At 40.1% G+C, this 23,148-nt stretch overlaps 1 protein-coding gene across 2 annotated transcripts in view; it reads right to left on the bottom strand.

Annotated features, from left to right (window-relative positions):
• EXTL3 (exostosin like glycosyltransferase 3) overlaps window positions 1–23,148 on the bottom strand; it is a 95,195-nt gene that overhangs the window by 48,939 nt on the left and 23,108 nt on the right. For both annotated transcript variants that reach the window (XM_036750463.1, XM_036750462.1), the window contains exon 2: window positions 1,038–1,130. The gene's annotated coding sequence lies outside the window, so the exon portion shown is untranslated. The remainder of the gene's footprint in view (window positions 1–1,037; window positions 1,131–23,148) is intronic.

Raw genomic sequence — 23,148 nt, 5'->3', positions numbered from 1 at the left:
GATCCAGCCATTCTGGAGAGCAATTGGGAACAATGCCCAAAGGGCTACAAAACCATGCATACTCTTTGACCCAGCAATACCACTACTAAGTCTGTATCCCAAAGAGATTACAAAAAAAAAAAAAGGAAAAGGTCCTATATGTACAAAAATATTTATAGCAGTTCTTTTTCTGTCTGTAAAGAATTGGAAATTGAGAGGATGCCCATCAATTGGGGAATGGCTGAACATGTTGTGGTATGTGATTGTGATGGAATACTATTGTGTTCTAAGAAATGAGGAGCAGGATGCTTTCATAAAAACCTGTTAAGACTTATACATCCTGATGCTGAGTGAAGTGAGTAGAAACAGGAGGACACTGCACAAAGTAACAGCAATACTGTACGATGATCAACCGTGAATGACCCAGTTATTCTTAGCAATGCGATGATCCAAGACAATTCCAAAGGACTTATGATAAAAAATGTTATCCACCTGCAGAGAAAGAACTGATGGAATCTGAATGCTGCTTGCAGCATACTTTTTTTTAACTTTATTTTTCTTAATCTGTGGTTTCTTTCATCACATGACTAATACGGAAATATATTTTGCACAACTGCACATATATAACCTATATCAAATTGCTTGCCTTCTCAATGAGAGGGGAGGAGAGGGAAGAAGGAAAAGAATTTGGAACTCCCAGGACCCTCAAAAATCCTGTCCTCCCCGATTTCAGCTCCTATAACCTATATCATTAATGCACCTCAGCCTCCCATAAGCATGGTCACACCTTACATCTCAGCCTCACCTATAACTGTGCCATCCTGCTGAAGATAAGCTGAAAAGTGGATAATCTACTTGTGAATTATTTTCATTGAAGATGACTTTGTACCACTAGAATCAGAGTACTCCCTTCTAATTTATGTGTTTAAATTTTCCCCTTTGCTTTCGAACAAGTACTGAATCTTTATACCAGTCATAGGTCATGAAGGGAAGACAGAAGACACGATAGTAATGTAAGACCATGATGTAACAATGAAACGAGCTCATTTCTACTTTACCATCAACTTCTGGATCTTTTCCTCTTCAGACTTAGGCAGAATCACACTTGGCACCACAATCTCTTGGAACAGTAAGCTCTAGAACATGGTCACCTGGTTCAAAAGAAAGAGAGAAGTGGACACTGTTAGAAAAATGCATGGCCAATACCTGAATATGCCTGTAGTCCAATAACACTATGTGCTGGAAAGTGCACTGAGTTTAGTGTCAGGAGATCTGTGCTTGGGGCCTGGATTCCCATACTGTTAATGGTAGCACTCTTTGGAGCCGCAATTTTCTCATCTGTAAAATGGAGATAAAGTGTTTTTTCAAACTCAGTTTTTACTACCTCGCTCACAGCCATTGCTTTGCAATCCATAAAGTACTCATAATTGTGAACTATTATTTGAAAAGAATCCTATAGTTGTATATTATAAAAAGGCTTCCCTTATGTACACTGCAAGCACGAGAAAAACTTTATTACAGACTTTATTACAATGCAGAAACACAGTCCAAATCTAGCACAAGAGTCAGCTGGTCATAGCAATTCTCCTTAGCTTCAAGCAGTTACTGCTGCCACTCTGTAGTTGGGCAGGCTTGGATTGAGAGAAAAAAGAAGAGAGTTCTGTTGGGTAACTGTTCTTCAGCATTATTTTGTAGAAGCTCGCCTAAACCTTCCTGCTCAGGAAGTGCCTTCTTTTTGATTAAGGCAAGATTAACAACCACTACCACTGCTGCCACCATCATCAGCTCTACCAGCACCAGCACCTCCATCACTGAAGCATTTGTACAGCACTTTCCACTTAAGTTTGTGCTTTACAAATATTATCTCCTTTGATCCTCATTAACAACCCTGGGGCGGAGGGGCAGCTAGGTGGCGCAGTGGATAGAGTGCCATGCCTGGCGTTAGGAAGACTCATTTTCCTGAGTTCAAACTGGGGTTCAGACACTTACTAACTACGTGACCATGAGCTAGTCACTTAACCCTGTTTGCCTCAGTTTCCTCATCTGTCAAATGAGCTGAAGAAGGAAAGGGCAAACCGCTCCAGTATCTTTGCCAAGAAAACCCCAAATGGGGTCACAAGGATTTGAACATGGCTGAAACAACTGAACACTATTCTCCAGATGTGGTCTGACAAGGGAAGTGTGGAGCGGTACCATCACCCATCACTTCGGACATGCTAGATGCTATGCTACGTACTTGATCAAGTTCAAGATCACACCCATTTCTTTGGCCGCTGCCTCATCGTATTACTGGCTCATAGCGAAACTGCAGCCTACTAAAAGGCTTAGATCTTTTTCAAAACAGCTGCTGTCCATTCTAACTTCCTCCATCCTACACTTGTGCAGTTAACTTATCTCTCTCGGGTATAAGACTGTACATTTGTATCTACGAATTTCATCTTTTTGGATTCAGCCCAATGTCCTAGCTTGTGAGGGTGTTTTTGCATACTGACTTTATCATCAGTCCAAGGCGTTAGCTATTCCTCCTAGCTCTGGGTCAGCCTCAAATGCTGTTCACCAAATGTGGTGAATGAAGGTTTGCTCGCTTCTTTAGGACGATTAAGATTTCAAGTTTTCAAAGGTAAATATGTCCGACAAAGACAATAAGAGTAACAAAAAGTAATAAGATGAGAAGATAAGTTTATAGAAAGGCTTAAGGCTATGCAAAAATGTATCACATTGTCAATCAATCAACAAGGGCTTATTATACACTTATGGTGGCACTGTGCTAGGCACCAGGGATATAAGTTTAAAAAAAATAATCCCTACTCACAAGTAGTTTACATGCTAATGTGGGAGAAACCAAGTATATGTAAAATTTATACAGCAGACACATACACACATAATATATATACACTATATACATATACATAATATATAGATATAACAAATATATGCAAAGTAGTTAAAACAAGGTCGTTTGGGAGCAAAAACACCAGCATTTGGGGGGAATAAAGAAAAGTTTCATGTAGAAAGTGGTGTATGAGCTGCATCTTTAAAAAGAGAGGAAGTCTATGATGCAGAAGTAAGGAAAGAGTACATTCCAGGCATGTACAAAGGCATGTTGACAGGACATGGGTTGCTGCATATGAGGAAAAGAGAGAAAACCACTCTAAGATCAGGTACCTAATTCAAGCTTTGGTCCACTCCAGAAGGATCCCAAGTTTTACTATCTATGAGTACGTAGGATCCCATGCTTCAGAGAAAGGGTGCTGCCTTCGGTATCAGGAAGTTTTGCAGGACTCCCATCTTCAATAACCTGACCCCAGGTTGCTGATGTCAGCGAGTGGGTGGGGCTCCCAGGGAGACCAGAGGCAGCACGCTGAGGCCTGAGTAAGTCTGTAGGTGGTACTTTACATGGTTAGCATCAGGGTTCATGTGCACATCCTCGGGGTGCTTGAGGCTGCCAGACTCTGAGGGTGGTGGGATAAGAGGTGGTATTCTGGGTTCCATTCAAGAGGAGGGTGGGGCTGCAAGATGCTATGAAGGCATCCATGGTCCTCTCAGCAGCCAATGTGCATGACCATTGATCCAGCTATACCATTACTAGGCCTAAACCCAAAAGAGATCGGAGAAGGACACAAAGGTCACTACATACAGAATTAGTTATTGCAGCTCTTTTTGTGGTGGCAAAAACAAAACAAAACCTAGAAATTAAAAGGATGCCCATCAATTGAGGAAGGGCTGAATGTGTAGTGGTACATGAATATGATAGAATACTACAGTGCTGTAAGAAATGAGGAAACACATGGTTTCAAAGAAACAGAAAGATTTATACGAACTGATACTGACACAGAGTGAAGAACAATTTATAACATCAATACTACAAAAACAATCAATTCTGAAAACTTATAAACTGAGAATGAAATAAGCAGATCCAAGAGAACAATTTACACAGTGACAACGATGTAAAGACAAACAACTCTGAAAGCTGTAAGAACTATAATCAATGTAATAACTACCCATGATTCCCAAGGACTGATAATGAAACATATTATCTGTCTCCTGAAAGAAAGGTGATAGATTTCAGGTGCAAAATGAGAATATATACACACACACTTTTATACAGCCAAGGAGGGGATTTATTTTGCTTGACTGTTCTTATTTGTTACTAGGAATTAGTTTTTCTTTTCTCTTTTTTTCTCAATAGGGTAGGAGATAGAGAGAGAAAATAGATTTCTTTTCATTAAAAAAATAATAAAGAGGTGCTACAGATTTGGAATGCTGTACGCACTTTAAGGTGAGGTCAGTATATTGTTTTATTTAATCATTTTACTTTATTACACAAGACCTGTCCTGGAATGGGGGTAATCTATACAATTATGCAATGCAAAAATGAAACTCTTCAAAAAAGGAAAGGTATATATGATGACAGAAGGAAAGGAACCAGCAGGTGGGAGTTAAGGGTAAGAGGCATGAGGATGCAATATACTGGACATGACGGGAAGAGATGAGATCAAGGGGACACAGAGAGGGACTGCCCTTGGCAAAGAGGAGGGCCACCTCATTCTCAGAAACTGGGGGGAGGTGATGACAAAAGGTTTTGAGATGAAGAGAAGGGAAAAAGAGGGAGTACACCTGAGGCAGCCTTAGTTTTCTCAGCAAAGTGAGAGGCAAAGACCCATCTTAATAGAGAAGGAACAAGAGGGAAGCTATGGGAGGCTTGAAGAAAAAAGGTTTGAAATGGCTTCTGGCAGAGTGAGACAGGGGATCAATCAGGAAGGAACAAAACGACTGTCAGGCCAGAGTAAGGGCCCAGTTGTGGCTGGATAACATGAATTTCTAATGTACCAGTTCAACATAGCCTGCAACATCCAATAGCAGCTAATGTGAGTAGAAATGCAGGACAGGGATGGCGGGAGAAATTCTGGGCTGAGGTCTGACAAGAGAAGAGTGGCATATATAACTTAGAGGGTAGAAACCCTCCTTCTATAGACCTTAAGGGGGCTGGATTGACCAGATGCTAGCTGGGAAAAAGGGAACAAGATGAGATGATTAACAGACTTGTATGGATCTCCCAATACTTAGAATTTTCACACTCAAAGTGCATGTTAGTGGTTAATGTCGCCCGAGGGCCTAAGTGTGAAAAGAATATGCTTGAGAATGGTGGCTAAGTGCTATCTAGATCTCTGCAAAGCCATACTAGAGCAGGGTTACTAGGAATCAGATTTTCTAGTGGGTAAACAGTACCTACAGTGCTTAAGAAAAACAGAAATAAAAGAACAAATCATTTAATTAGCAATATTATTTAAAACAGGAAGCTATCAAATGAAATGCAGGGGTGAGTTCCTCTCCTGGGGGTCATCAGCACCTCCTCCAGGATCACTCTCAACTAAAAGTTAATTCCAATGCTGTTTTCCTAAGGTACAAAAAATTCCTTGTTATGGCTTTGGGTCTTTGTAAAGCTAAGCAAAGTTTAGTTGTGGTGGGAGTGTCCACTAGGCAGTACTGCACATCAAATGGGGAATAAAGCTGAACCAAATGTTTGCATCATAAAGTGAAGTGACCCTGTCTCCAGGAGCCACAACTGTGGAAGGGACAGAAAAGCTCACACTTACTGGTTTGTTTTGTTTTTTAATTCAGGTTGAGTTTAGATCACAAATACCTTTCACCTAAGGTTATAGCAAGGAATCATTTTTCTAACGAAGGTCAATAAACCTAGGCAATAAATCAATCAATGGCCACTTATCAAGAGTTCTTAACCGGAGGCCTGTGAACTTGTTTATTTTTTCTTTAACATGAAGATAACTATATTTCAATATGATTCGTTTTCTTTCTAATTCTATGGACTTTATATATTTGAAAACACTGAGAAGAGATCCATTGATGGGTTTTAATGAGATGGCTAAGGTCAGGGAGGGAATAATCACAAGGAAAACAAACTTCAATTTCAGAGGACAACTGTGAAAGGAGGATGAAAAAGAAGGAAACTCCAAGACTCAATCGTCAGGATCTGAGAAAGGGGAAGAAAGAAGAGGCAACTGAACAGAAGCAAATCACTAGTGATGATCATAAGCTTTCTTTTTCACCACCGCTTCTGTCTGCCTCAGTTTCTTTATCTGTAAAATGGGGGTAATAATAGCACCTACCTCGGAGGGTTGTTGTGAGGATCAGATGAGATAATAATTGTACTGTGCTTAGCACAGTTCTTGGCACACAGCAAACACTATATAAATGTTAGTTATTATTACTATTATTATTATTTTCAAAAGGAGACAGAAGACTAAGGGAGGAAAAAACATAAGAGAATATGTCGAAGAAAAATATACAATTAATAATCATAAAAGCAAATGTGAATAGGATGAATTCATCCACAAAACAGAAATAGACAGTAGACCAGGATAGAAAGGAGAATCCAACAATACACTGTTAAAAGAAACACAATTGAAACATAACGATTCACACAGAATTAAAATGAGGGGCTTAGAGAGTAGTTTTTTATGCTTCACAAAAAGTGAAAAAACCAAGGGTAACATTCAATCTCAAAGAAAGTTTAGTAAAAATAGAGTTTAAAAAGATAAAAAGGGAAACTATGTTACTCAGCTAGTGGATAGTGGGCTGGACCTGGAATAAGACTTGAATTCAAACACAGCCTTAGGCACTTACTAGCTCGGCACCCTAGCTCTGTTTGCCTCAGGTTGCTCGTCTAAAAAAGCGGGCAGAATAATAGCACTAAACTACCAAGGTTGTAAGGATAAAATGAGATAACCTTGGTAAAGTGTAGTGCAAACGTTAAAGCACTATAGAAATGCTAGACATTCTATAAATATTATGCTATAATAATTAATATTAATAATTAATCATAAATAATTATCCATATTTAGATTCTATGATTCAATATCTAGATTCTATTATATCAATATTTTAGTTCATTTAGAGAATATATATTAAGTACTTGGAGGAAAAGTTAAATCAGAAGGCGGAATAGATCAAAACTAAGTAGGGATATCAATTGACCTCTCTCAGACTTAGACAAACCTAACAATGAGAAAAAACAACAATAATGTGAGGAATCTGAATAGGGTTTTAGAAAAGTTAGCTATATTGGCTCTCTGGCAATGACTTAATCACAACTAAAAAAAGGATTTATGTTTCTCAGCTGTATATGCCATATTTATAAAAGCTGACCATGTGCTTGCTAGAATGAGAATGTCATAAATAAATATTAAGCACATCCCTTATTGACAATAACACAATAAAAATAACAATCAATTAAAGGCCTTTGAAGAAATGGCTCAAATCTAAATGGACACAAAAATGATTTAATACTAAAGAATTAGAGGGTCAAAGAATAAATCACAGAAATGCTAAATAACTGCAAAACAAATGACAACATATGAGAAAATACCAGTCAAGTTCATAGGATTATAGATTTAGAGCTGGAAAATACTGTGGAAATCATTAAGTCAAACCCTCTTATTTGACAAAAAAGGAAACTGAGGCCCCAAGATGTTAAGTGACATATTCAGGGTTCCACAGCTAATAAGTATGGAGTCAAGATTTGAATCCCGAGCTTCCAGATACTGAATCCAACACTTCATCCATTATATCATCATGCCTTCTTAGGGGAAATTTTACATCTCTGAACACTTCAACTCAACAAAAGAGAAAAAGAATAGTTCAATGAATTGATCATACAACTAAAAATACAAGGAAAGCAACAAATCCAAAAACCTCAATTAAATTTCAACACAGAAACCATCAAAGAAGAGAGTAATAAAACTAAAAGAAGGAAATCTGAACTGATCAGTAGAATTAGAAACCAGGTTTTGGAGGGAAAAAATAAAAAACTGTTAATCTTTTATAAAAAAGAATAAAATCAAATTACCAATGTCAAAAATTTAAAAAAAAAACTGAAAACAAATTAAGAGGAAATAAAGGAAATTATTAGAAACTATTTAGCCCAATTATATGCCAATAAATAACAAATGAAATGGATTAACATGTACCCAAACAAATAGCCAAATTAACAGAAGAAAGCATTTAAACAATCTTATTTCAGAAAAAAAAAATTGAACAAGTCTTAAATGAATTCCCAAAGGGAAAAAACCTCAGGACCAGAAGCATTTACAACTGACTTATATCAAACATTCAAAGAGCAATTAAATCCAATATTACATAAATTGTCTGAAAAACAGTAAAAGAGAGTCTATCAAATTCTTCTTATGATACAAATAGTCTTGTTACCTAACCAAAAAAGGCAAAGCAAAGCAAGAAAAGTACAAATATCCCTAGTGAACATCAAAACAAAAATATTGAATAAAATAGTAGCAAAGAAGCTATAACAATATAGCACAAAGATTATACACTATGATCAATTTGAATTTATGTTAGGTTGGTTCAAATATTAAGAAAATTATAAAAATGATGGATCATATTAATAAAAATCAAAATTGCACATGTATCAATGATTACAGAAAAACTGCTTTGAGAGACTATACAACATAGGGCATTTAATTAAGAGTACACTAGGATTTGTTTTGGTTTGGTTTTTTTTTTTGCTTGGAGTGGGATAGGCAGGGCAATTGGGGTTAAGTGACTTGCCCAAGGTCACACAGCTAGTAAGTATGTCAAGTGTCTGAGGCCGCATATGAACTCAGGTCCTCCTGACTCCAGGGCTGGTGCTCTACTCACTGCGCCACTAGATGCCCCTACACTAGGATTTGTATGACCTACTGAAAGAAAAGTTATTTTTTTAATCTTGGAAGAGAAAACTTTTTACTTCTTTCTTTATATTATCTAAGCAGTAGTATCAGAATAATCTGCCCACAATTAAAGGCTGCCTTTATAAGATGAGGTAAGTAACCTATGATACAAGACAAACTGTTAACACAGATAAAAAAGTATTTGTAACCCTAAGTACAACAGTCACTTATTAGAACGTTGAATGCCCTTTTCAAATTTCATTGAAAAGAAACAGAAGAAACTACAACTGAACATTTTTAAAGTAAACACATAGATTACAAACAGCTGAAAGAAGGATTTGATCAATACACAAAGATATCAAATGAGAGGTAGATAGCCTCAGGAGCCAATATGCCACTACAATCCTTAAGAGTTATGTCATCTGGGCTTTATTTTTTATTGCTCTTGCTAGTAAGTTGGAAATTCTCTGATTTTTAAGTCTGTTTGATGGTGTTTTACTAGGTTTTGCTCAGGAGAAATGAGAACTTTTACACACACACACACACACACACACCCTACTCACATTCCTCCAAACCATGGCTTATGCAGTCTCCTAAAACTAGAATGCCATGCTCTTCCTTCAAAGCACAATTAAAATGTCACCTTCAGGAAGCTTCCCTGATTTCTCTAGTTAGTAACAATCACCCCCAACTCCAGACTTCACAGAGCACCCTGCCTTACAATTCTGAAATGCACAAATAATATAATATTGTATATTTAGGTTTCTGCATTGGTGTCTTATCCCATTGCCAGACTGTAAACTCCTAGAGCGCAGTGGCCATGTCTTGCTTAAATTTTCTATCTACTGCTGTCCTCAGTGCATTGTGTATTTTGGGGGCAGGGTGATGGGAAGAAGAGGGTGGATCTGTGATTTCATCAATAGAAGGAATTCCTGGTGTGGGTTCTACCAGCAACCTGTTAAAAACTTCATTTGCAAAGTATAATCTTAGGTGAAATGACTAGCATGTGTCAGATGTAGGACATGGACTTACATCTACCAATGTCGAAGGCCAGGCCTTTATCCATCATAGCTGTATTCTACACATATAAGTTTCTTAATGTTAGTGTAAATGGAAAAGGAAGGAGAGGAAGAACAAGAGGGAGGGGTATGGGGGAGGAGAGTTGGACAAGGAGAGGGGGAAGGGGAGGGAAAGGGAGCTGGAAGAGAGGAAGGTACTATTATCTTGAACCATGACTTTATAATATCGTAAAGTTAAACTAGTTTGAAGGTAAGGAGTATTCGGACAGAGAGAAGCAGAAGCCACGGTTAATGAAGAAGGTTCTGATTTTCTGTGTGAGCCAGCCAAAAACTTCAGCATCGAAATTTAGAGGAATATCAATGGATACCAACAAGTCATTCAGCTAGCATTTATTAAGCACTTACTATGTGATAGCTGGGGCAGCGAGGTGGCACAGTGGATAGAGTGATGGGCCTGGAGTTGGGAAGGTTTATCTTCCTGAGTTCAAATCTGGTCTTAAACATAGCTGTGTGACTGTGAGCACGTCACTTAACCCTGTTTGCCTCAACTTCCTCCTCTGTAAAATGAGCCAGAGAAGGAAATGGAAAACCACTCCAGTGTTTTTGCCAAGAAAACCCTAAATAGGGTCACGAAGAGTTGGACACGACTAAAACAACTGAACGATAATGTGCCAGGCACTGAGCCAAGGGAGTGGATACAAAGAAAGGGAAAAAACAGTACCTGCTCTCCAGGATCCAACCACAAAATCCAAAACGTACATCCTCTTTAAAAAAATAACTCTTGCAATATATAACACTGTGACAATCATTTAAGTAAGATACTGCTCTAACCAGATCTACCATCTGATATACTGCAGGTACTAAGAGGCAGTTAGATGGCGCAGAAGACAGCACTGGACCTGGGGTCAGGAAAACCCTCGAGTGAGTTCAATGGATCTACCATCTGATATACTGCGGGTACTAAAAGGCAGTTAGATGGCGCAGAAGACAGCACTGGACCTGGGGTCAGGAAAACTCTCGAGTGAGTTCAATGGATCTACCATCTGATACACTGAGGGTACTAAAAGGCAGTTAGAAGGCGCAGAAGACAGCACTGGACCTGGGGTCAGGAAAACCCTCGAGTGAGTTCAAATCCTGCCTCACACAAGGCGAGTCATTTAACTTGTCTCTCAGTTTCCTCATCTCTGAAACAGGAATAGTAACAGCACTAGCCCCACAGGGTAGGGGATAGCAGATATAATAGTGCTTTGCAAACCTTCAAACACTCCTTCTAACTGGGCAAATGACAACACAGCCTTATTCTCTCAGCCTTTGCAACTCTAGTCCATATTCTTTCAAAGACTCATCCCTGCTCCACCCAAGATGCTGAGAGCCTCTCTCGAGGACCCTTAAGGGCACCAAAGCAGGCCACAGGCTGTCCCACGGTATCCCTAGTTCTAGCTACAACGTGATCTCACATCTCTTGGCTTATATCTTTTATTGTGTCACTTCTTGCAAGCATCATTTGTATTATACTATCTATATTTACCATATTTTATGTGTGTGTGCATATGTGTTTGTGTATACATATGTATGTACGTACATATGTATATTGCTCCCTGCCACGTGCACACACACGGCCTTTTGGGTAGCCTACAATTTTCATTCCTCAGAAATAGTGTTATTCCACGATTCACCACCATATGGCAGCACTGAAAGAGCTGTTGTTGAATCATTTTCAGTCACGTCCACATTTTCAATTCATGACCCCATTTGGGGTTTTCTTGGCAAAGATACTGAAGTGGTTTACAATCTCCTTCTCCAGCTCATTTTACAGACAAAGAACCTGAGGCCTATGGAGTGAAATGACTTGACCAGGGTCACATGGCTAGTAAGTGACTGGGGCCAGATTTGAACTCAAGAAGAGGAGTCTTCCTGCCTCCAGTCCCAGCACTCTATCCACTGTGCCACCGAGATGCCCAACCTGAAAGAATATTAGTGTTTTTAAAATGGACTGGGATTTCAGAGGAAACTTTGGGGTTACTTGAAAGCATTACATATTGTTCAAGAGCCCCAGGGTACTCTCTTCAGCTTTTTTATCTCCAGGCACAGTTCACCGTCCATCTGAACAGTCTAAGAGCTACGTGTTGACAGATCAGCTCTATGGGTTACCCATCCAACAGCACGTCATAATTCGGGAATTAGTCATGCTTTTTCCACTTGGTGTTCCCTGTATGGACAAAAGTTCTGTTGATTCCTTCTTCACCACAGTGAGCCCTAAGGAGCCCTGGGTTCTTGAAGGTTATGCCAAGAAAGTCCAATCTCTGACAGGTTCCAACATGTAGGGAAGACTTCAAGTCCATCTATAAAGAACAGTGAACCTTTTCGATTCTCTAAATATAAGAGCAAGAAATCAAAAATAAATACCATACAAAGAACAATGGCGAGGTACATGATGTGAGCAGGCTACAACCTATAACAAATGAAGCACTTTGAAGAAGAGCTGGAGTAAAAGATATCATCAGACAACTGTAGGAAGGGGGAAAAGATGGACTGGTCACATGGTAAGAGCAAGGGATAAGAGGTGGACACCCCGACTGTTCCACCGAATAGAGTCCAGGACCAAAATCAAGACCTGAGTTCAAATCTGGCCTCAGATGCTTGCTTGCTGTGTGACTCTGGGCAAGTCACATAAATCAATACTGAATACCAAGCCATCTGCATTGGTGTCTTATTCTCTTACCAAACCTAACAAACCCCACATGGCAATGACTGAGTCCTTTTTAAATTTTGTGACTACTCCAGTGCTCAGGGCAATGCACAGATGTGGCAGCTAAAGGCAACACCAGTTTTGAATATAAACTCATCTGCAAGCTTTTATGGAGGAAGAAGAGAGAAGATATGGCCTCTCGGGTCCCTTCCTGCTCTAAATCCACAATCCCCAACTTCATACTTCTCCAAGAAGCAACTGAGGGAAAACGGAGTTTGCAGAATGTTGGCATGAGGAGTAATTAAGCCAGTTCATCCCAAGAGTATTTAATAGCAAAAATGGAAGAACGACAAATAAGAGAAAAGTGGAAATGTTCTTTCAAAATGTCTACAACAAATAAATTTTCTCCATCAATGACAGTCCAACATAGGTGGACTCCAAAAAGAAATGGCACTAAAGAAAACAAAGCCCCATGAGCCTTGGTCAACTGATAAGAACTCAGGGAAGACGGTGTGTCAGCTTCATGACCCAGACTCCTGTGGCATCACCCAGTTAAAGAACAGCTGGCCCAGAACAAGTGTATGCTAGAGTAGGTATGTGCTAGAAATAAATATAACTTTCAAAGTATTGAAGAACAGATTTTCAAAATATCTGAAAAAGAAAGGGGCAGCTAGGTGGCGCAGTGAGTAGAGCACCGGCCCTGGAGTCAGGGACCTGAGTTCAAATCCAGCCTCAGACATTGGCACGTGTACTAGCTGTGTGACCTTGGGCAAGTCACTTAACCCCAATTGCCCTGCCTTCCCCCCTCCAAAAAAAATATCTGAAAGAGAAAATTGTGCATGTAACAAGCCACAAACATTACTGAGTGCAACACAGAGCAGTGGAAACAAGGATGAACTTGGAATCAGAGAACCTGGGTTTCAACTCTTGCTCTCATATGGTCCTTCCAGCTCAACCTATGATACCACAACCCAAGAAAAAGGCAACCAAGAGAACGTTACTAGCTAATGACCGATATGCCCACTTTCTTATCTCTGTAAAATCTCTCTGAGAGTAATCTTAACATATCTCAAGGGAATCCTGGGTGAAAATATGAGACAAGAAGAGTTGAGCTTTCCAAAATGTTATCTATAGCAGATCATGTCTCTACTGTCACCCAATTGAAAGATGTATAGACTACAAGTTTCCACTATAGTTGTTGTTTTTTGACTATTTGTGGCAGGGTCAATAAAGACACAATTGAAAAACAACAAAATAGTAATATTTTCCATAATGTCTGCTCTCTGTAGCTCTATACCTCTGTTTATCATATGGATGAGGACATGGTTTAACTCCTTAGAATTTTGCAACTACTCTAAGAACTGTCAACAAATCAATATGGCTTCCTAGCATATATACATGCATACACAAATTTATATATAACTACTAATAAAGCCTTTATGCCCTTGTAAGGATCTTGGTGTACTAGAACTTTATTGCCCCCTCCCCTACAGAATCTGAGGTAGCATCTCATATATAAAATATTTCCAAAGGAGGAAAAAAGCCCTCTTAAGACCTCAAAATCTTATAAGGCCTTTGTTTCCTCACCTGAATGAATAACCCAAAAAACTATTATCTGGTACTCTAACTGAACCCCCTGGAAGTTCCACTAGTATCTACTTGCAGGAATCCAAAAAGTGTTGATTCTCTTGCTTTTTGTATCTACCTAAAAAGCAGTGGAAGTCTCTCCCTCCTTTCCCAATAATAATGTAACCTCATAGATAAAATATCAACAGTACCTAGACTCAGAGGTAGGCATATCCCCCTCGTTATAAACTTCACAAGGTTGCTGGAAGGAAAGATCTCCTCAAACCTTAAGTGCTATGTAAATATAATTACTGTTACTCATCCTTTAAGACTCAGTTCAAGTACCATTTCCTCCGTAATGCTTTTCCTAATTGTATTTTGGGTTACAGATTTCTTCCTTCTCTGGATTCATACAGAATTCTGTCTTAACATAACAGATTTCAGAGCTAGAAGGAATCTCTGGTAGCAGCCATAAAAGGTTAACTATCTTGTGTAAGGTCACAGAGCTGGGTTATCATATACAAAATATAAAGACTCTGTGGGTAGCAGATAGAGTCCTAGGTCTGGAGTTATTAAGACTTAGGTTTGAATCTCAACTGATACAGTTACTTACTACGTGACTGGGCAAGACTTAACTTCTCTGCCATGGCTTTTTCACCTAAAAAGTAGGGATAATAATACCACCTACCTCACCTGGTAGTTGTGAGGATCCAATGAAATAATATATGGGAAGCAGTATTATTTTTCATTGTCTCATATTAACCATTTTATTGCTTCGGATATGTACATTGCCAGATTGAGTGTAAATTTCCAGAGGGTGGTAGGGACTCTGTCTTAGACTTCCTTTTTTAAGCTCTCCTGGTGACCTAGTAGGTAACTCAAGCAATTTTTACTGGTTATACCAACTCTGAGCAAGAATCCTACTTGAAAACAGTGCATGAAATAGTGAAATAAATGCTTTTCTAGGTCAAAATAGATGAAAGACTACATAACTGCAAAAGCCAACTACAAGGAGAGGCTTGGAAATTGTGGTTGATAAACTGGTTTTGCCTCCCAAATTTCATCCCAAGAATTGTAACAAATTTTAATCTGGAATCATGAACATCATAAGAAGGTCTTTTTTTAACTTAGAAGTTATCCTGAAAAAAAAGTAGAATTGGATCAGTAACAAATTCTTCTACTTTAGCCATCCCAGGGACAGGATATTCTGGCCAGCTGACAGTGTACATGCATTCCTTCTGCCTTGGGAGATGTATTCTTGTAAATTCTTATAGTGCAGAAAGTTATTTATAGACTGATGATAATACCTCTTAAGACCATCCAACTCCCTTTACTCTGATTCTCTACTCATCACAGAACCCTCTTATCTTAATTTGATTCCACAATTAGATGTTTCTACTACAAAAGGAATGTGCTGACCAGACGACAACAATTTCAGGTCCACTTGGGTGTTTTTTCTAAGGTCAAGTTAATAAACTTGAATTCTGGTTTATAAATCACTGTCTTCTGAATGTGGTAAAACAAACTCAGCAGAACATAAGTTCCATGAAGAGCAGGGACTATTTTAAATTTTCATCCCCAAACTTAGCATGATTCCTTGAACACAATATCATCCCTGTATAAGCTAATAAAATAGAAATCTTAAACATACAATAATTCCAACCAAGTCCTGGGCCCATGATGACCCTGCCATGGTATAGATAGATAATTTGTGAAAATATGTTAACAACCAGAAGTTTTTGTCTCAACATCTTGAATACAAGAGTTCTTATCAACGACTACCATACATATTTCCTACCGCCCCAATTAGAGTGCCATTCAGAGAACATCCTGGAGCACAGGGATGAGTCTCTTATTGCTTTCTCTCTCTTTTTTTTCATTGTTCATCTTTTTTTTTAATTATTTATTTAATGTTTTTAGTTTTCAGCATTGATTTCCACATTGAATTATAAATTTTCTCCCCATTTCTACCCTCCCCCCCACTCCAAGATGGCATATATTCTGATTGCCCCATTCCCCAGTCAGCCCTCCCTTCTGTCACCCCACTCCCCCTCATCCCCTTTTCCCTTACTTTCTTGTAGGGCAAGATAGATTTCTATCTCCCATTGCCTGTATATCTTATTTCCCAGTTGCATGCAAAAACAAAATTTTTTTGAACATCTGCTTTTAAAACTTTGAGTTCCAAATTCTCTCCCCTCTTTCCTCCCCACCCACCCTCCCTAAGAAGGCAAGCAATTCAACATAGGCCACATGTGTATCATTATGCAAAGCCCTTCCACAATACTCAGGTTGTGAAAGACTAACTATATTTTGCTCCTTCCTATCCTGTCCCCCTTTATTCAATTTTCTCCCTTGACCCTGTCCATTTTCAAAAGTGTTTGCTTTTGATTACCTCCCCCCCCATCTGCCCTCCCTTCTATCATTCCCCCTTTTTTATCCCCTTCCTCCTTCTTTCCAGTGGGGTTAGATACCCAATTGAATGTGTATGTTATTCCCTCCTCAAGTCAAATCTGATGAGAGCAAGATTCACTCATTCTCCCTCACCTGCCCTGTCTTCCCTCCCAACAGAACTGCTTTTTCTTGCCACTTTATTGTGAGATAATTTACCCCATTCTATCTCTCCCTTTCTCCCTCTCTCAACATATTCCTATTATCCCTTAATTTGATTTAATTTTTTTAGATATCATCCCTTCATATTCAACTCACCCTGTGCCCTCTGTCTATATATATGTATATTCCCTTCAGCTACCCTAAGACTGAGGTCTCATGAATTACACATATCATCTTTCCATGTAGGAATGTAAACAAAACAGCTCAACTTTAGTAAGTCCCTTGTGATTTCTCTTTCTTGTTTACCTTTTCATGCTTCTCTTGAGTCTTGTGTTTACAAGTCAAATTTTATATTCAGCTCTGGTCTTTTCACTGAGAAAGCTTGAAAGTCCTCTATTTTATTGAAAATCCATACTTTGCCTTGGAGCGTGATACTCAGTTTTGCTGGGTAGATGATTCTTGGTTTTAATCCTAGCTCCACCGACCTCCGGAACATTGTATTCCAAGCCCTTCGGTCCCTTAATGTAGAAGCTGCTAGATCCTGTGTTACCCTGATTGTGTTTCCACAATACTTAAATTGTTTCTTTCCGGCTGCTTGCAGTACTTCCTCCTTGATCTGGGAGCTCTGGAATTTGGCGACAATATTCCTAGGAGATTTCTTTTGGGGATCTTTTTCAGGAGGCGATCTGTGGATTCTTTCAATTTCTATTTTACCCTCTGGCTCTAGAATATCAGGGCAGTTCTCCTTGATAATTTCTTGAAAGATGAGATCTAGGATCTTTTTTTGATCATGGCTTTCAGGTAGTCCAATAATTTTTAAATTATCTCTCCTGGATCTATTTTCCAGGTCAATGTTTTTTTTCCAATGAGATATTTTACCTTGTCTTCTATTTTTTCATTCCTTTGGTTCTGTTTTATAATATCTTGATTTCTCATCAAGTCACTAGCTTCCACTTGCTCCAATCTAATTTTTAAGGTGGTATTTTCTTCAGTGGTCTTTTGGACCTCCTTTTCCATTTGTCTAATTCTGCCTTTCATGGCATTCTTCTCCTCATTGGCTTTTTGGAGCTATTTTGCCATTTGTGTTAGTCTATTTTTTAAGGTGTTATTTTCTTCAGTATTTTTTGGGGTCTCCTTTAGCAAGTCATTGACTTGTTTTTCATGGTTTTCTTGCACCACCCTCATTTCTCTTCCCAATTTTTCCTCTACTTATCTTACTTGCTTTTCCGAATTCTTTTTGAGCTCTTCCATGGCATGAGACCAATTCATATTTTTCTTGGAGGCTTTTGATGTAGGCTCTTTGACTTTGTTGATTTCTGGCTGTATGTTTTGGTCTTCTTTGTCACCAAAAAAGATTCCAAAGTCTGAGTTCGAATCTGAGACCGTTTTTGCTCCTTGTCATGTTCCTAGAGCTACTTGACCCTTGAGCTTTTTGTTGGGGTACAACTGCTTGTAGAGAGTACTTTGTCCCAAGCTTGAGGGGCTGCGCTGCTGTTTTCAGAACTACTTCTACACAGCAAGCTCTGCCACACCAGCGCTCCTCCTCCCCCAAGAACCACCAACCAGGATTGCAGCCCAGATCCAGGCAGGGCAAAGCAGGCCTTGCACTCCCACTCTAACCCACCATTTAATTCCTCCCACCAGGTGGGCCTGGGGCTGGAAGCAACTGCAGCTGTAGCTCTGGAAGCAGCCTCAGAGCTGCACCACCTCTGTCGCCCCTAGGGCGGTGGCCAACTGCGAACTCCTTTCACTCTGTCCCAGCAGTTTTTCCCACTAACGTTCTCTGTTGTCTTTGGCTTTTGTGGGTTGAGAAGTCTGGTAAGTGCCACAGCTCACTGACTCAGGGCGCTAGGGCCTGTTCTGCCCGGCTCCTGGTCTGGTTGGTCCTGGCACAGCCCACACTAGGGTCTCCCTCACTCCGCTCCCAGCTCTGTCCTGGGCTGGAGCCCTGCTTCCCTCTGCTATTCTGTGGGTTCTGCAGCTCTAGAATTTGTTCAGAGCCATTTTTATAGGTGTTTGGAGGGACGTGGGGGGAGCTCATGCAAGTCCCTGCTTTCCAGCTGTCACCTTGGCTCCGCCCCCTACTGCTTTCTCTCTTACAGCTCCTGACAGAATGTCTGGCACCGAGCAGGCACTCGGGAAATATTGGCTGGCTAAATGCCTTAGGGAGGGCAACAAGCATTTATTAAGTGCCTACATCACCAATATCATCATCACTACAGCCACCATTTACATAGTGCCTCCCATGTGCCAGGTACTGTGCCATGTGCTTTACAATTATTTCTTTGATCCTCAAAACAACCCAAAGAGATAGATGCTATTATTATCCCCATTTCATAGATGAGGAAAGTGAGGACAACAGAGGCCTGAGGGTGAATTTGACCTAAGGGCTTCCTGACTCCAAGCCTAGTGCTCCATCCACTGTGCCACCAGCTACTAAGCAATGAGGATATGAATACAAGCAAAGAGAAAGACACAAGGAGCTTCCATTTTAATGGGGGAAGACAGCACAAAAAGAGCAGAAAAGGAAGGAGAGGACCGGCAAGGCTTGGTGTGGAAATCTACAAAGACAGAAGAATAGCCAGGAGGGAAATTAAGGCTGGCCAGCCTAAGCCTCTACCCAAAATGGAGGACATCTTGAAAAACTCACCAATGGGAGGAGGCCTACATATCAGAGGGATGTTCCAGCCCAAGAAAACCCCAGGCCCTGAGGGAGGATCCAGAGTGGACAGTGAAAACCTGGTATAGAAATTCATAAAGTCAGAAGCACGTCAGGAATGGTAATGCAGGTGTGGCCAGCCTGGGCCCCTCTCCCAGAAACCCATTTACATTATCCTTTGGCACTTAGGTATTTTTATACTACCATATTTATTTTCACAGATATTTTGCTCCCATGAAGGGAAGCAATATTCCTTCAAGCACTTGTGAATTCTGGCAGCAGATAGAGCTGAAAACAATTTCCCCCAAACTGAATGCATGGCTATCAATTCCCACAGGCTCCTAGCTAATCACTCTTTCAAGGGAAATTGATAACCATTTAAAGGCAATAAGATTTCACCTGAAACTGAAGAGTAGGGTTCCAACTTCTTACCCTCTGCGTGTCAAAGCCAGTTAACATTTTCTCATTACTATTTTCATTTCTACAACAGACAGAAAATTTAATTCTCCTTAGATAATATCAGAAATATAAAGAAATATCCCACCTTTGGAATCCTTTGCATCAATCTGGCTACGGAGAAAACATAGGAAAGCAAATGTACTATCATTATGAATTCAAAACTTTATCAGTGTACAAAAGGAATTAAAGGGAGGAGAGACAGGAAGTGAATAGAAAGAAGAATATTTTCACAGTACAAGAAGTAATTCATGCTATATAAACTCAACTAGGCTCTCACTCCTAAAGGCCAATCAATCCCTTTAGGTCCTACTAGGAAAATGGCAAATCTTTTCTTCTATCCTCTCTATTACAGAGAACTTAGCCTTCTGCATCCCTGAGAAGAGTGAGGTCATACAACTTAAGTTCCCTTCTTCATAGGATCACAGACTTAAGAGTTGTAAGGGACCTTAAACAGCATTAAGTCCAATCCCCTCACTGAAGGAGTACAGGCTCGGGAACCCCGCCTCCTAACTCTCTTTGAATTTTCCCACACCAATCAAGTCTCTGGCTTTCTCTGGAGGCATCTACTCATTGCAATAATCCTCTCAACTGGCCTTTCCTTGTGGCCTATGCCCAACCTCCCAATTCTCAGTTCTCAGCCCTCTATTCCCTCAATTTGGTTACCTCTCCCTACTTCCCACCCTAGAACCTATCTAGAATGGGTTCTCCCTTGACCACGTGGTCCAGGTCCCTGGCATTCCCCACCCTTCTCAGTTACCTGACAGTCATCCCTGCCTATTGGCCATTCCCATCAAGATCCTCCCTAGACCCCTCCTCCAGTCACCCCAGACTAGTTGGCCACTCCTAGATCCCTCCCAATCTTTGTGCACATAAGATCCATCTTGTTTCCATAAAAGTGCTCAGATTCAACCTGGCCCACTTTCACTGGCGATACAAATGTTCAGATTCCTTAAGAGTCTGGCCAATATGGAGGATATTTAATAAACCTTGTTTTTCTTTGGCTGAAAGAAGGCTTGGGTCTAATTCATTCGGGTAGGACCTGCCTGTTGCTATTTCAGGGTCCTAGCACCCCCAAACCTTAACATCATTATACAAATGAAGAAACTGAGGCTCAGACAGAGTAAGTGACTTGTCAGAAGTCACACAGCTCCTGTCTGAGGGAGCGTTCAAACTCAAGTTTTCCTGTCTCTACACAGCACTGCTGTACCACCGTGCTGCCACTCAGTTCTCCTCAGGTGTTCCTCATCTCTAGGAATAACCACCTCCTCCATGCCTCAAATTACAAAAGTACTCTCCCTAACTCTCACTATAACCCCTCTGACTATGTGCCCTGGGTCCATTCTCTCAGGCATCCATCTAGGATTTTGAGCTAGCAATTATCTCTTCTCATGTGCCTTCTGCTCTTCCCTCTTCACAAGACACTATCTCTTAGCTTCAGGGCTGTCGCCAGTGCCTGAAATACTTTCAGGAATTCTACCTCCTGGCTTCCTTCAAGCCTTAGCTAAAATCCCATCTTCTACAGGAAACCTTCTTTGATATCTCCTAATTCTAGTTCCTTCTGTTGATTATTTCATGTTTATCCTGTATACAACTTGTTTGGACATGGTTGTTTGCATATCATCTCTCCCACTAGACTGTGAGCTTCTCAGGGCAAGGACTGTCCTTTACCCTTTCTTTGTATCCCCAGATCATATGAGACAATATTTGTGAAAAGCAATTAGCACAGTATCTAGTACATAGCAGGCACTATACAAATGCTTATTCCCTTCCCCTTTACCCCTGGCACTTAACAAGATGCTTGGCACATAGCAGGCACTTAAATGCTTACTGACTGAAAGAACAAAAGATATTAATATTCTTAAAAGAAAAAAAAGAAGTCATTCCTCCCTTGGCTCTGTTGACACTAGACTATCCAAGTGCTATTTCTAACTATTCCTTATTTATATCACTAGTATCTTTTCCTCTTCCTTAATAACAGCATTCATCAAAGTCCTATCCTTAGCACACTTTTCTTCCCAACAGTTTTAATATTACCTTCATGATGATTTGCCATTCTCTCTGCTTCTAGTCCCACTTTGCCAACTGCCTGCTGGTTATCTAGCTTCCCCACCAACACTTCAAATTCAGCATAGCTAAAATTAAATTCAATCCCCACCCCCCCAAACCTGGCTCCTCTTTTTGACCAGTCATTTTGTTCATACCAAGTTCCTCAGTAATTCAATTCATAATCTCATGATGACTCCCTCTGCCTTGTCCGATGTCCCCTCAGTTACCAAGCATTCTGGACCATCTCCAGTCGTCCTAGTGAATATCAGGCCACTGGACCCAGACGGCTCTGGAGGAGAAAGTGAGGCTGGTGACCTTGCACAGCCCTCCCTCACTCAAATCAAAGTCAACTGCAAGTCATATAATCATTTCCTAGATGTCACGGTCCTCTTTGAGAACAAAAGACAAATACAACAACCAAGTGCTAGTAACCCGACCTCCACAATATGGCACACATTCTCCTCTGCTTTCCAAACTCCCACTGTTGTTGTTCAGTTGTTTCAGTCTTGTCCCCACTCTTTGTGACTCCATTTGGGGTTTTCTTGGCAAAGATATTGGAGTGGTTTGCCACTTCTTTCTCCAGTCTATTTTACAGATGAGGAAACCAAGGCAAACAGGATTAAGTGACTTGTCCAGGGTCACACAACAAATCTGCAGCCAGATTTGAACTCAGGAAGATAAGTCTTCCCAACTTCAAGCCCAGCACTCTATTCACTGTACTGCCCAGTTGCCCCACTGCTTCTACCCAAACCCAAACCCAAGCCCTCATCAGCTCTTACCTCTGTGACAACAGCCTTACCTCTGCCATACAGTTTCCTAAAACACAGCTCCCATTGAAAAACCTTCAGTGGCTCTCATAAAATATCAAATTAAGTCCACAATACTTATCCTAGCATGAGAGACCTTCCAAATTCTGGCCCTACCTTTATTGACTTATCTCACACTTCTCTCCTTCACACGTTCTAATCTCCTGTCAAACTACACATTCTCCAAATGTATCCTTTGTTTTTCCACCTCAGTGTCTTCACTCGCACCATTCCCTCCATCTACAAAATGGGAAATCACATCGTTAAGCATCTTGTCATGCAAAAAGAATCCAAGGACCTAGTCCAGTCCTGGTTATTAGAACTCTGGGCAAAATCATGACTGGCAAAAATATATTCCTGACTGTGCTTTGTCAGTCTTTTAGCCTCTCACAGGCAACAGGCAGCTTATTCCTATATAAACGGAGGTGCACGCTATTTCAGTTTTCTCCACTGTAAGAAGAGGATGATAATAGCATCTACTTCCTAGGGTTGTCATGACGATAAAATAAGTTATTTGTAAAGTTTGATAAATGCTAATTATTATTATAAATAGCTTTGAATATTACCATTACGGTAAATTGTAAATTACAATGAAAGTTACAGACTGACAATGACAGTGTTAAATTCCAAGAAATATCAACATGCAGAGAAAAAAATGAAGCTTTAAATGAGAGTGGAGTAAGATTTTACA

This window comes from Trichosurus vulpecula, chromosome 3, assembly GCF_011100635.1.
Source record: "Trichosurus vulpecula isolate mTriVul1 chromosome 3, mTriVul1.pri, whole genome shotgun sequence".
NCBI lineage: Eukaryota > Metazoa > Chordata > Mammalia > Diprotodontia > Phalangeridae > Trichosurus > Trichosurus vulpecula.
The sequence above is the reverse complement of the archived record's forward strand: the minus strand, read 5'-3'. Positions and strand labels throughout refer to the sequence as shown.